The sequence below is a fragment of the Aptenodytes patagonicus genome, chromosome 2 (assembly GCF_965638725.1).
Source record: "Aptenodytes patagonicus chromosome 2, bAptPat1.pri.cur, whole genome shotgun sequence".
Classification (NCBI taxonomy): Eukaryota; Metazoa; Chordata; class Aves; order Sphenisciformes; family Spheniscidae; genus Aptenodytes; species Aptenodytes patagonicus.
The window spans coordinates 25,703,913-25,716,171 of record NC_134950.1 but is presented as its reverse complement, the minus strand read 5'-3'; the positions used below and the strand labels follow the sequence as shown (position 1 = coordinate 25,716,171).

General features: G+C 43.7%; 1 protein-coding gene across 1 annotated transcript in view; it reads left to right on the top strand.

Moving 5' to 3' along the window:
- SDC2 (syndecan 2) overlaps nt 1-12,259 on the top strand; it is a 61,570-nt gene that overhangs the window by 21,154 nt on the left and 28,157 nt on the right. The gene's annotated exons all lie outside the window — the stretch shown is intronic.

Here is a 12,259-nt window from a genome sequence, read left to right as displayed (position 1 = left end):
ATAAAAAGATCGTAGGGGTTTAAAGTGCAAGCACGTACTTGTATGGTGTCCTAAAGTATTTTAGAGTTGCAAATAAGTAAATAAAACAAAAAATTAAGAGAACTTGTATTTTCAGAGCAGTCCTTTACAGCATGAATTAAAAAAAAAGAAAAAAAAGCAAATTGGATGCAATCCACGACTTAAGCACATGCTCCAAGTTAAGCACGCTGAGCAAGCCCAGATGGGGTCCCTGGTGGGACTCCTTTTTTTTGCATAAAGTGAGGCATGTGTGGGGACATCTGGTGGGGGTCCAAGCTCAGAGTTACAGGTTGTGGGCAAGCCCTAGTGCTAGCAGGGCACTGGGCCAAAATTGACCCAGTGTGTTCCTTGGAGGGTTTGCTGGCTCTGTTAAAATGCTCCATGAAGTGGTTTCACGGTTTTGGATTGATCCAAGACAGGCCAGAGCATGCTCTTGTCTGCTGGAGATCTGTTTATTTATTTATGAACTTACAAAATAATGTAGTCCATTTTAGTGCTCTGGGGGGAGGAGAGAGTGGTACAAAATTCAGTATAAGCACCGAATGGCATGAACACTTAGACTAAGACTGCACAGGTTGCTTTATTCTGTACTGTATCTCAGTGAAAAGACTGTGAAGGAAGCAAAACCCACCCAGTGGTGCGTTGGGAGGAGCAGCTTGCGTAGCCCAGGTTGAGCAGGAGGAGCTGACAAACTCAGAGAAGAGGCAGCTGGCTGCCTTGCAAGTTTGTCCTAGGAACCGTTGCTTCTTTTAAAAAATAAAAAATGAATCAAATTATATATACTGAAGGCAGTGTATGTGCTGTGTTTGGCAATTAAAGTTAGGAATGTAGTTGAGAGGGGGGATGCAGATCACTGCAGACAAGTGTGGAATTGTCTCAGTGGAAAAGATGAGTAACTCCAGAAGAGCCTCCTGTACAAGCAGCTCACTTATTTTGGTCAGCCCTTCAGAGGGAATTGAAACGACAGACATTTGTGAGTCTTGACAAGTTTCCACCATGCTAACTGTAAGAAAGGATGTTTCTTCTGTGCCTCACGTGAAGGAAAGCAGTGGTTGTTATTGCCTGTGTAATTCTGTTACCCGTCATTCCTAAGCGTGACTGAAGCACAACACGTGTGCGATGTCCCCGTTTCGGTTAAGTAATACTTTCCATCCCAAGCTCTCCTTGCAGACTTATTTGTGAAGCACTCTTGTTTTTCTTACTTGATAACTGGCAGTTGCCTGCTCTTCTCCCAAATCCTCACCCCCGCCCCAAACTCGAACTACTAAGCAGTGTAGGGATAAACCCATGGCATCTTGCCTGTCTCTGGAGCTGCAGCCCGGGCCTGGCTGAAGCCCAGGCTGCTGGATGGCCACCGCCTTGCTCCTGCTTGAGGATACTCCCCGCGGCATGAGCAGTGGATGTTTGCAAGGGCTGGAATCACACTGTAGCGCCTGGGAATCTGCAGCTGTAGACTTTGGTCTAGCGTTGAGTTGGCCAGCTCGTACCAGGTGTAGGTACTGGTGTAGCAGTGCAGAGGTTGTGCACATGAACCTCAGTGACGTTGCAGAGCTGGGTCCTCCAAAGTTGATGCCACATGTGACACGTGGACTGAGGCCTTAATTCTGTTCTTACATACCATTCCTGGAAGTTGTTTATATTTCTGATTCTGTTCTTTGTTTCCTGTCGGAGAAGCTTTGGTGTCGTGTCTCATATAGATCAGGCACAGATGAGGTCTAGTTTATTGGGGTGGGGTACTTCGCTTGAAACTGTGCTCACTCCTGTGTCTCTCTGAAGCTGGTTGCTGTGCCCCAGGACTGGGGAGCCGGCAGGATTTGTAGGCACGTACCCTGTGGTGAGTGCAGTAAGGTCATACCTCTGAAGGCTGTAGTCAGTTCTGCTCTGTTCCAGAGGATCTGGCTTTGCCAAATCCTTCTTGCTCTGCCGTTAGGGCTGGCAGATGAATGTGATTAAAAATAGATCTGGCCGCTAACTGTTTGAATTCCCAGGTGGCTGAATTTCCATGTATTAGGACTTTCACCATAATTTATCCACTTGGGGTGTATTAGTGATGAAAAGCCGCCTTTCTGCAATCCCAGTTTTATTCATCATGTTTGGTTTCTGCAGTTGCTCAGCCTTTATGTCACTCATCTTTGCTAGTAGGTGGCTTTTGCTGCTGTAAAATTTGAGGTACTCTGTTGAAGAGAAGCTATACTGGGAAATGACACCTTTATTACACCTGCCCTAGTATATCCTTTCCTTCCTTTCTTTCTCTCTCCATCTTTCTCATGTTACTTCAGCCTCAGAGCTCAGGCGATGAGGCCTCCTTTGCTCTCTGTTAGTGAGGCCTTCCTCCCGTCTGAGGAGTAGCCGGCAGGCAGCGACCTGTACCTGGATGCTCAGACGTTACACGGCAAACCCTGGCCTGGGTGTGCGAGGTGCTCGCGGTGGTACCCACTTCTCCCGTGGGTGGATCTGTATGGTGATGGAGGGCTGGTCTTCCCCTGAGGCTGCCTTGCCAGCAGTGAACGGAGGGTGATGTCTTGGAAAGCAGAAGAAACTGATGTGGGCTGCATGGCAAAGTGTTTTTTCTTTTTGGCAGCTCTGTTTTATTGGACTGAAATCCCAGCAGCCATGCTTCGTGCATGCCTCTTGGGGAAGCAGATTTCCAAATCGTATTGGTGCAGGGACTTGGCTGGTGCCAGCAGTCGATATGACCTGTATTTGTCCCTCAAGGTGTGTGACACCTGCTTGTGTAATGCTGATAAAAGCAAAATACGCAGAGGAAGTTTTTTCCCCTCCCCTTTTCCAAGTGAAGCTTCATCTTTGGACGTATCTCCTCTCAGATATGCCAAGGCAGCACACCTCAAAAAAGGTGTTGTGTGAGTTTGAAGACACAGTATAATCTGCAGTGTGGGGTTTCTGCTAGCATGTCACCTCACCCTGCTTCGCCAGCCTTTTGAAGAACTTGACAAGGAAAGTATAATTTATAGTTTACGACGTTTATACAGAAACAACAGTATTTTACCATAGACCCATATTTTTCACTCTCTTCCCATAACTCGCCTTAAACTGCTCAATTTTAGAAAGTGTATGCATTATAAAGTTATTTTTTCTGGGTTTATATCCTTTACGTATATTCTGTGGGAAGTTTTTATAAAAATATACTTTTTTTTTAATGTCGTTAACTTTCTATGTCATTTTCTTCAGCGTTGTACGATACTGAATGAACATTCCTCCTGTTTCTTGAAGCATCTTGCCTTTGTTAGTGTATAATGTTTCTGCAATTCATTAAGCTTTATAAGAGTTTCTTCGTAGTGAATGAAAAGAATTGCAGGTATTTCAGGAATTTATGAATAGCTATTTCATAATAAAAGGCTAATAAGAGGGGAGCATTTTTTTCCTGGTAATCTGAGTTTCAAGAGAGGTGAGTACTAAGAGCTCAGTGTTACGGCCTCCTTGCTAAAACTTGATACTTCAGCTGTATAAAAGAAAGCTGTAGTCTTCAGTGAGATTGCAGAGAGATAAAAATACAGATCTGTGCTGTGTCAGAGTATTTCTCACCACAGCACTGAGTGAGCACTGAGGTCTCTTTATCTAAACCAGAAGTGACCACAGTGTTGCCTTCAGCATGGCCAAGAGCTAAGGTAGAAGGAGGGGGACTGGATAACAAGTCCCATTTGAGCGCCTGTAAAAAGTAAATAACTAAATTACTTGCAAATTCTATAGTATGCTACATGTCTGTCTCTGGTAAGGAGTGTTAAATAATTCTGATTGGGAAAGACATCTCGGGATGACCATTTTACCTTTTAGAAAAGTAATTCTGCTAGGTTTGCTTTGCTCTATATAGTGAATTGCGGTAGCTGCTGTGAGAGCCCTTCAATCTTAATGCCTTCCTTTTAGGAAGTGGTATTGCTAATGGGAAGTTGTACAGATTAGGTTATATCAGTGCCTGGTTTCTATCAAACAGCTTGGCAGGAATTGCTGCATTCTCTGCTAATAGATTTGGTCCTCTAACAGTGTATCTTTCTAAAAGCAATCTCAAATGAGATGCTGTAATACGACTTTTGTTTCATGACTCTACTTAAGAGTATTGCCTTTAAATCATGGAGGCTTATTGTGCTTCAGTTTACTTATGTTTAATTTTTAAGCAGGGATTCCCTTGAGCTAGGTACTCAGTTTTACTTAAGGCACATAATAAGGTAAGTATCAGATGTGGATGATTGTTTAACAGCCATGGATTTTCACAGTATAATTAAGGTTAATGTTTTCCTAAACTTATTTAGTTTTGTATCTTTTTCAATTAGTGTCCAATATAAAAGATAGGTTTGTAGGCTACCTCTGTTCTCATTTTTTTTTTTCCTAATGTGATTTAATTATTTCTGAGGGGGAAAAAAACCTCTCTGGTTGGGCTTCAGTGTTTCAGCATATTCAGAGGAATATGCTAAAGCCTGAATTTGGCTAAACATTTCTTTTTCCTCTCTCATCAGTAATGATCAGGAACAGGTTTCCATAATTTAAGGCTGCTTCTTCCAAGGGCAGTAATATTACCTGTGCTGTGGGTTCAACCCACACAAGGTGGGTTTCATTATAGATGCTGAAAAGGGGACATCTCTCAGTCAGTAGTTCCAACAAAATAAAGGTCTTATTTCCTGTTGTCAGAAGCAGCCTTAGGATTTTGCTGTTGGGGAAAGTTAACCCCAAATGAGTAAGTCTGAATTTACGCATAGTACTTATGCTGTATCAATTTTGAAAATAATGCTCATTCCTTCCTAAAGTAAGAGACATTGCATTTAATGCTACTGGTTCAAGGCAGTATCAGCAAGACACAGACAAATCTTGCCCATGTATTTGAAAGCAGTAGAAGCATTTAGGTGATGTCTTGCTTCACACAGGAAAAATTTTAGGCCCACATAATAGAGCAAGTTTAAACTGGGAACGTGTTTTCTGCTTTAAAAGAACAGAACATACATAGAGTACACAGATTGCTAATGACATCTAGTTACCTGTGACTGTTGTTATTGCAGCAACTATGCTTCATGTGAAAATCAAGGAAATTTAGAAGTATATGCAAGTTTTCTAAACAAGATAAAGATTAAAAAACCCGCTCTGTCCCTCACAGCCCGTGTTCTGATCCTCAAGCTGTTGTGAGGAGTTTGTGTATTGTTTTCTGTTCCTCACAAGAGGTACTTGTATTTAAAAGAAATTAAAAGCCCCTCTGGGAATGCCTGTTCTGTAGGAAGCTGTCAAGGCTTTCTAGTTGTATATGCAGTAAAGCTTACGTGTTACTTGCACAGAAGTTAATTGCTCCTATGTTTAACTTAATCACAGACCTCAAGCATAAAAAGGAATTAAAATGTGGGACTTGTCCTTCCTTGGTGGCGGCTGGATTTTGTGTGAGAGGGTTTTTTGTGTGTGGGTGCGTCTTATGTACAGAGCTTTATTTTTTTTCTAAAATTGTCCTTTTATCCCCTTTAGAATTATTGCAATAAAGCAAAATGCCTATTTTTAACAGAAGTGAATGCAGTATGGAGTACAGTCATGCATTTTTTTTTTTGACTGCCTGTACAAATTACATTCTGCATACCGTGCTGCAGTGTGTTAGCAGGCAGTCTGATTTATGGTTGAAGAAAAATACCATTGCTAGTGTTTTTGAGAGCCTGGAAAGGAAGGAAATAGGTAGCCTTTCTGGTTAGCTTTCAGTGGAGTGCTCTGAAATGCTTGGCCTTCAGTCAAGAAAACAAAAGCCCTCTTGTTGGTTTATGAGGTTTTGGGGTGTGCCTACACCCTAAAAATGTCGTAGTAGCATTTATTTTGGAAGTTTTATTTGGAGCTTTCATGAACACCTTGATGAGGAGGGGAGAGCTACTATCAACTCCCCTGCCTGGCCAATTTCTGGCTCAATCCAGCCAAGAGGGAAACATTAGTAATAATGCATCAGCTTTTGCAAGTCCTGCCTGGACCTGTCTTTCTGGCCTTGAAGAAAGAATGAGATGTTCACCAAGATTTTCTGCTAATCTCTGTATAAATGTGGCTGGTGATCTGTACAATGAGAAACTGGAAGTAGATCTACAGGTGTTTTAACACAGGCAGCTGGTAATGCTTCACTTTGCTGTTTTCAACTGCCCATCTAACGTAAGATCCAGTTCAGGATTCCAGCATGCAAGTCCTTTTTAACATCCTTTGAAGACTTGCCTTGGTTTTGCAAAGGGACCACGTGGCTGAGAACTGCTGAAAAGCTACATGCAAATCTGTGCAATCACCTTGTAGCTATGTGCACCAAAATGATAGTAAAGCTTGCTCCAAAACAGAATATTTTCTCCAGCTCTTACGCTGTAGGTACGACTAGTGTGACATCTTCTAATCCCATGCCTGTGTCTACAGGCATAAGACTGAAAATTATTTTCTGTGTAGTTGTGGAGCCCAGGGCTGGTGAAAACTCTGATCTCTCACTGCAGAGCCAGGACAGCGCAAGCCTGGTGAGAAGGGTGCCCTCCTCTTGCCCACCATGCCCTCGTTAGCTTTTCACCATGGCAAAGGGGAGGAGGATTGTTCCTTCCAGAAGAAGCTGTGGCTGCTGTAGCACCCTGCGCTCCCACAGCCTCTCACATGGATGTGTCAGAGGAGGCAGGGGATGAGGGGAACTTAGTGATCTGTAGGAGAGCTCAACAGGGTGCTGCACAACTTAGACGTGCTCCTTCACTGGTGCAGGAGCTAATGATGGTTCTCAGGGTCTTTCCCACAGCAGCAAAGGGAACCAGTTTCAGCAACTCTAAGTTGTGGTGAGGACGGCAAAGATTTGGGTTCTTGGTTTTCTAGTTAGTAGAAAAATTGTCTTAATAGATTTGTGTTACAAAGACGTTAGTGTTCTTTTCACTTCTATAAGCAACAGGTTATTTAAATTAGCTTTGAAGGTTTGGAAACTTTCTTTTTCTGTGCTTGGCACTTTTAGTTAAAAAAGGCAACCTGAGAGAAAAAATTCTTGAGTATAGTTCTTGTATCCTGCGTAATCGTCTTGCACACATGGGATACAGAAGTCTGCACTGACATCTGCTGTTGTGAGGAGCATCCGGGGGTTTGGCCCGGACCTCGTCATCCGAGGAGTTTCTAGGTAGTGTAAATGGACTCTAGAAGACCTGTTGGGTGACACCCTGGAGTGCTCTCCAAAGCTTGCCCTGCTGCGCAGGAGTTGCTGTCACTGAAGGGTGATAAGCCAGGCTTCGCTCATGTTATATTCAATACCTGTGTATAGGGAGTGTGTGCTGAGGTTACAAAGCTGAGCGTTCCAGAAGTGTTTCAGACATCTGTGCAACCTTCATTCAGGGTCCTTTGTCTTGTATGCCACAGAGCAGTCCCTGATTCGGAGACAGCCTCCTTCTGCCTGCAACTCCTGCCCTCCCAGCATGGGACAGAGAAGACAAATGATCTTAACTTTCTGTGCCATTTGAGATACCTTCTGGCACTGGGAGGTCCGCACAGTCCTGGAAGGTGCGATGGGACCTGCAGGAGACACATGTCCATCTGGAGCAGGAGGTGGGGACAAGGCAGGGTGCCTGAGGCATCCCAAGCAGTGCTACGTGCCTGTGTTTAGGAAGCTTAACAGGGCTCCCCTGGCTGCAGTGACTAGATTTCCACTGATTAAAATAGGATTTTGGACGCTGAGCTCAAGGCAAATGCCTGCCTAAAAGTAGGTGTCTTTGAAGCTGAATCCCTCATGTTAAGCCTGGCCCTCTGGGCGGTTGGGGCTCTCCAGGAATGGGTTTTAAATTCTCCATGCTTGTTTGTGCTTTTTCTCTTTTCCTTTTCCCCTATCGCTGACGAACAGCGATGGTACTTCAGCTTGGGGCCAGGAAGCACACCGATATCCTGTAATTGCCTCTCAGACATTAGCTGGGAAGTTGCTTTTGTATAATTGTCTTGTTTTGTTCTCGGCTTGTTTGTTCCCACAGCGTCCTATTACATTAGGACAATATGTCCCTCAGAAGGTTTTCTAAGTCACTGTAGGGTAATTTCATCTTGCTGACCAGGACACCATTGTGTGTAAGTGCATTATATGCAGGTATCCTTAGGGGGTTTTCATACTGTGTGGGCATTTATCAATAGCCTGGCTCGAAAGAGAAGAAGGTGACACAGGAGTAAGAACTGGAGTGCTGTCTTATGCTGAGGGAATGGGTCCTTATTGTCGGTAGGTAGAATAGGTGTATAATGACCAGAAATTTCAAGCACTTTTTAACACAAGCACATCTCACATTTACAGGTTGGCCTTAGGTCAATTTTTCTGCTATTCCGTAATTGATAGGTATACAATGCTCTTATTGAAGAGCATTAGATATACTTATGGTCCATGAAGGATTTAGTAGGTAAAATGTCACTAAAATGATAATCAGCATGTTTAACGGCAACAGTTTCCTGCCATGCAATTCGGGTTTGATTCTTTTCACCGCTAGCAAACTCCATTAGTTTCTCATTTCACACCTGGGAGATTTCTGATGCTAACTGTGTTGCAGAATTTCAAGAGGCTGTCTCGCTTTCGTTCGGATGCCAGTCTTACTGCCTTTGTTGATTTTAGGAATGAAGCTAAATTTACATACAAAAGAACTGTGAATTTTGAACTGGTTTGACTGGTTTCTGCATGATAGATATGGGGTGTTTAATTTTAAGCCTTAATAGATTACACTTCATTCTCATTGTGCATGAGAAAATGAAGTAAAATACACAGTCTGCAGGTTTTACAAACCATTACATCCTTCCGAGATAGCGCAAGTCTGAATAGTTGCGTATCTTGTGGATTTTGATTATTGTATCGCAATGCAGCTACTCCTTTGGTTTCCATTCCTCAAAGCAGCACATGGAAAATCTTATTTCTAAAGCATTATGTTCAGCGTGCATTCTCCTGTACACACTGGATGGCACTGAGAAAGGATCTGATACATGTTGCCATTCATTTAATGACTGTACAGGGTAGAATTAACAACCGGAGGAGAGTTGCAGTGCTCCAAGTGTGGAACAATACAACTTTCACAGCAGTCATCAAGTGACTATAAGCAGCATAAGAAGAGGTAAAAAGTCTACCTGGAAGAATTTTTTTGGCACATAGTTCTGTGCTAATTAGCCAGCAGAATTGCTTTTCTGTACAGCCAGGTCTGCACATTTAGTTGCATGACAGTGATGTCTGGGTGCTTGTATACTTCAAAGCCAAACTAGCTGCTGTTGTACATGGCCAGAGAAATACAGCAGCTTCTTGCTGAAAGAACTCTGCAGTCAGGAATTATGCTGTGGTTGCTTTTTTTTTCCCTTCCTTATAAAGCATCCAGAGAAATGAGTAGCCGCTGTCCCAGTCCAGGGACGAGTCACCTACTTGGTCGGGTTATACTGTGTCATTACAGATAAACAGAGGTCTCTTATTGGAACCATCAGCTGCAAAAGTATGGGTCTGCAGCCTGAAGTCCTGGGGTTTGGGGTTTTTTTCAGTGCGTCTTATGGCAGCACTGAGATACTGAGGTTTCTTTCCGAGTCTCGTAAATGTGCTGTTGTCACAGTAATTGTTCCCTTGGAAAATGCAGAAGATCTGCTGGCTTTACAATGTGCCTTTCTACTGTTTTATTCCAAAACTCACTCAGACCTACTGGAACCTGATGTTTTAGGTGCCATTTCAGTCAGAGATTGACTCCCTTGCTTAACATGTGTTGGAAGGACTTTTCAGCTGTTAACTGTTAACTGAGGAGTCTGAATTCAGACATAAGAACAGGACTGTGAACAGCCCTCTGGAGAAGTATACCTCTCTCCATTGATCTGTAGAAGGACCTTTTGGTCCTAAATTTAGCTACTCTGATTTGAAGTAAAGTTAGGTACCTGAAATACACAGTGGCTTTCTGTCTCCCCATCTCCTTAGTCTCATCTGAGAGTGCCGCTGTATTAAAGCCCTGAATTGGATAATCCAGCCTGAGTCCAGTGGGTTCAAAATTACAAGTGAAGTCTATTTGTAGTGATGATGCTAATTGTACAGAGATATTGAGAGGGAAAGGAGTGTGCATATGACTCTTTAGGGACTCACTTTGACCCTTTGCCTCCCTGGGCCAAGCAGAGAGGGACACAGAGAGTAGGAGTAGATGCAGATAACGTTGGAAAAATACTTTAGGTTTCATCCAAGGCTGATGTTGGGTTTTAGGCCATGGCACTTTTCATCAGGCCAGCTGAAACCCCCAGCCCATGCAGGAGGCACTGTCGAGGTTGGGTGGCTGCAGTCAGCAGTAGACCTGAGCACCGGCGCTGTGAGGAGCAGTGCCCTTCTGCTGGGCTCCTTGTCCTGACCAGCTGCCATGCTGGGCACTTGCCGGAAACTCAGAATTTATTGATGAATAAATACATGGGGCAGGAGCTGCTTTGAAACTAGTTGTCAGCTGAGAGGTGTGAAATCGGCAGCTGATATCCCTGTTATGGAGAACTGATTTCACTTTTGCCACGTCTAAATTGAATGATGTAACTTGTGCATTTGTGAGACAACCTGTCCGCCCACTCCAGATAAAGCAAGGGGCTCCGCCACGTGAAATCTGGCTTTGGGGAGGGGATGAAGGGGCAAACAGGTGATGGATGTTAGTCATATGCTTTATATACCATGTCAGAGAGCACTATGCAACAACCTATGCACGACAGAATAAAGGAATATGAAAAGGTTCAGCATTGACCCACTCTGGATGCCATCTCTTGCATAAGAGGGATGGCCTGGGCCTGTCGACGTCCAGCTGGGGCAGCAGGGTAATCCGGGTGTGACCCCGTCACAAGGTGCACTGAGCCTCCGGGAGCTACCTGTCTTTACCTCTGGCCTCGCTCCAACCTGAATTCTGTGCGTGGGCCAGAGTGCCCACGTCTCCTTCTTGGCCTTCCCCAGCTTAAATGAAAACACCTTTAGTTTTCTTGAGCAGGACGTCAGCTGCTGGCGTGCATAGCTTTTGCTGGCAGAGTTCGTGTAGCTCCGAGAGCAAGGGACACTTACATCTTAACCAAAATGTGTCAACACAGATTATGTTGTTAAAAGAAGTAAGCCTTTGAATCTCCAATGTGACAGTTGTAATCCCACAGTCATTACAACACCAAGCAACAAGTCTGAAAAAGATGTCGAGTTCAATGCTGTTGCTCAGGACAGCTTCAAGCCGGAGCAGCCGAGCTCCATGGGTGGCACGGGACCACAGCTGGGTGGTACGGGACCACAGCTGTGTCCTGTGCTGTCTTCTGAGGTGCTGAGGTTTCAAAGAGTGGGAGGATGAGGGCTCTGATGGGATACTCTGCTTTGCTTTGGCAAGCCCTCAGGATATTTATTGCAATAATGCATCCAGAGGGGAAGTAACATGGCAAATAGCTGCCATAACTGGAGGTTTCACGGTATCTTCTGTGCTTTGCTTTGAAAAAACAAGCCTGAGACTTGACTTGTGCCAGGATCACTGTGAACGCAGACTGAATCTGTGTTTAATTCCTCTTTAGCATTGGAGTATAAACAAGGAGTATGTGCCCTGGAAATTTTTCCAGCTGCTTGCAGAGAAGCAGTAATGGAAGCTCAGCGTTGAGATTGATTGATTACTCATGGATTATAGAGCAGCAATTGCAGACAGTTTTACTGTTTAAACACTGCTTGGTATTAAACCACTTTTATAGCAGACTGGAAAGGCAGATGTCCATTTAATCTGTTTGGCTCCTTCAGCACTGCATAATGTCATGAATGACAACCTTCTCCAGCAAAATGGAAACCTTCAGCTGCGTGACCCAGTGGAGTAGGCTTGGAAGTGAGGGAGAAGCTTCCTCTTCTTAGTGACTCCTTTGGCGAACATGAGCTTTAACTTTCAGATTATAGGGCTGATTATAAATTGATAATAGGATATGATATATCCTAGGATATATAGGATACTATATATCCTGGTTGTAAATCAATAATAGGATATTAAGTTGATTTCCTAGGATAGTATAAGGTGGAGAAGTGGCGTGAGGTATCCTAAACTATCCCTTTATTTGAATCTTATGTATTGGTTTAAAAAAGAAAAGACAAAAAAAGCAGTACTACTGCAGCCTGACCCTCAGTGTACAGACTATATGTACTGAGTTTTTGTGGTCAAATCTTTAAGTGCTGCTTTTATACTTCAGCAAACGCTGAAGGACTGCAGTTGGCTGTTACAAACCCAAGCGCTTTCCATTTTGTGTTACCTCTGAATCACGACTGTAATGAGCACCGAGGGGGGAACAGCACCAACCCCCTTTTATCTCTGCAAAATGG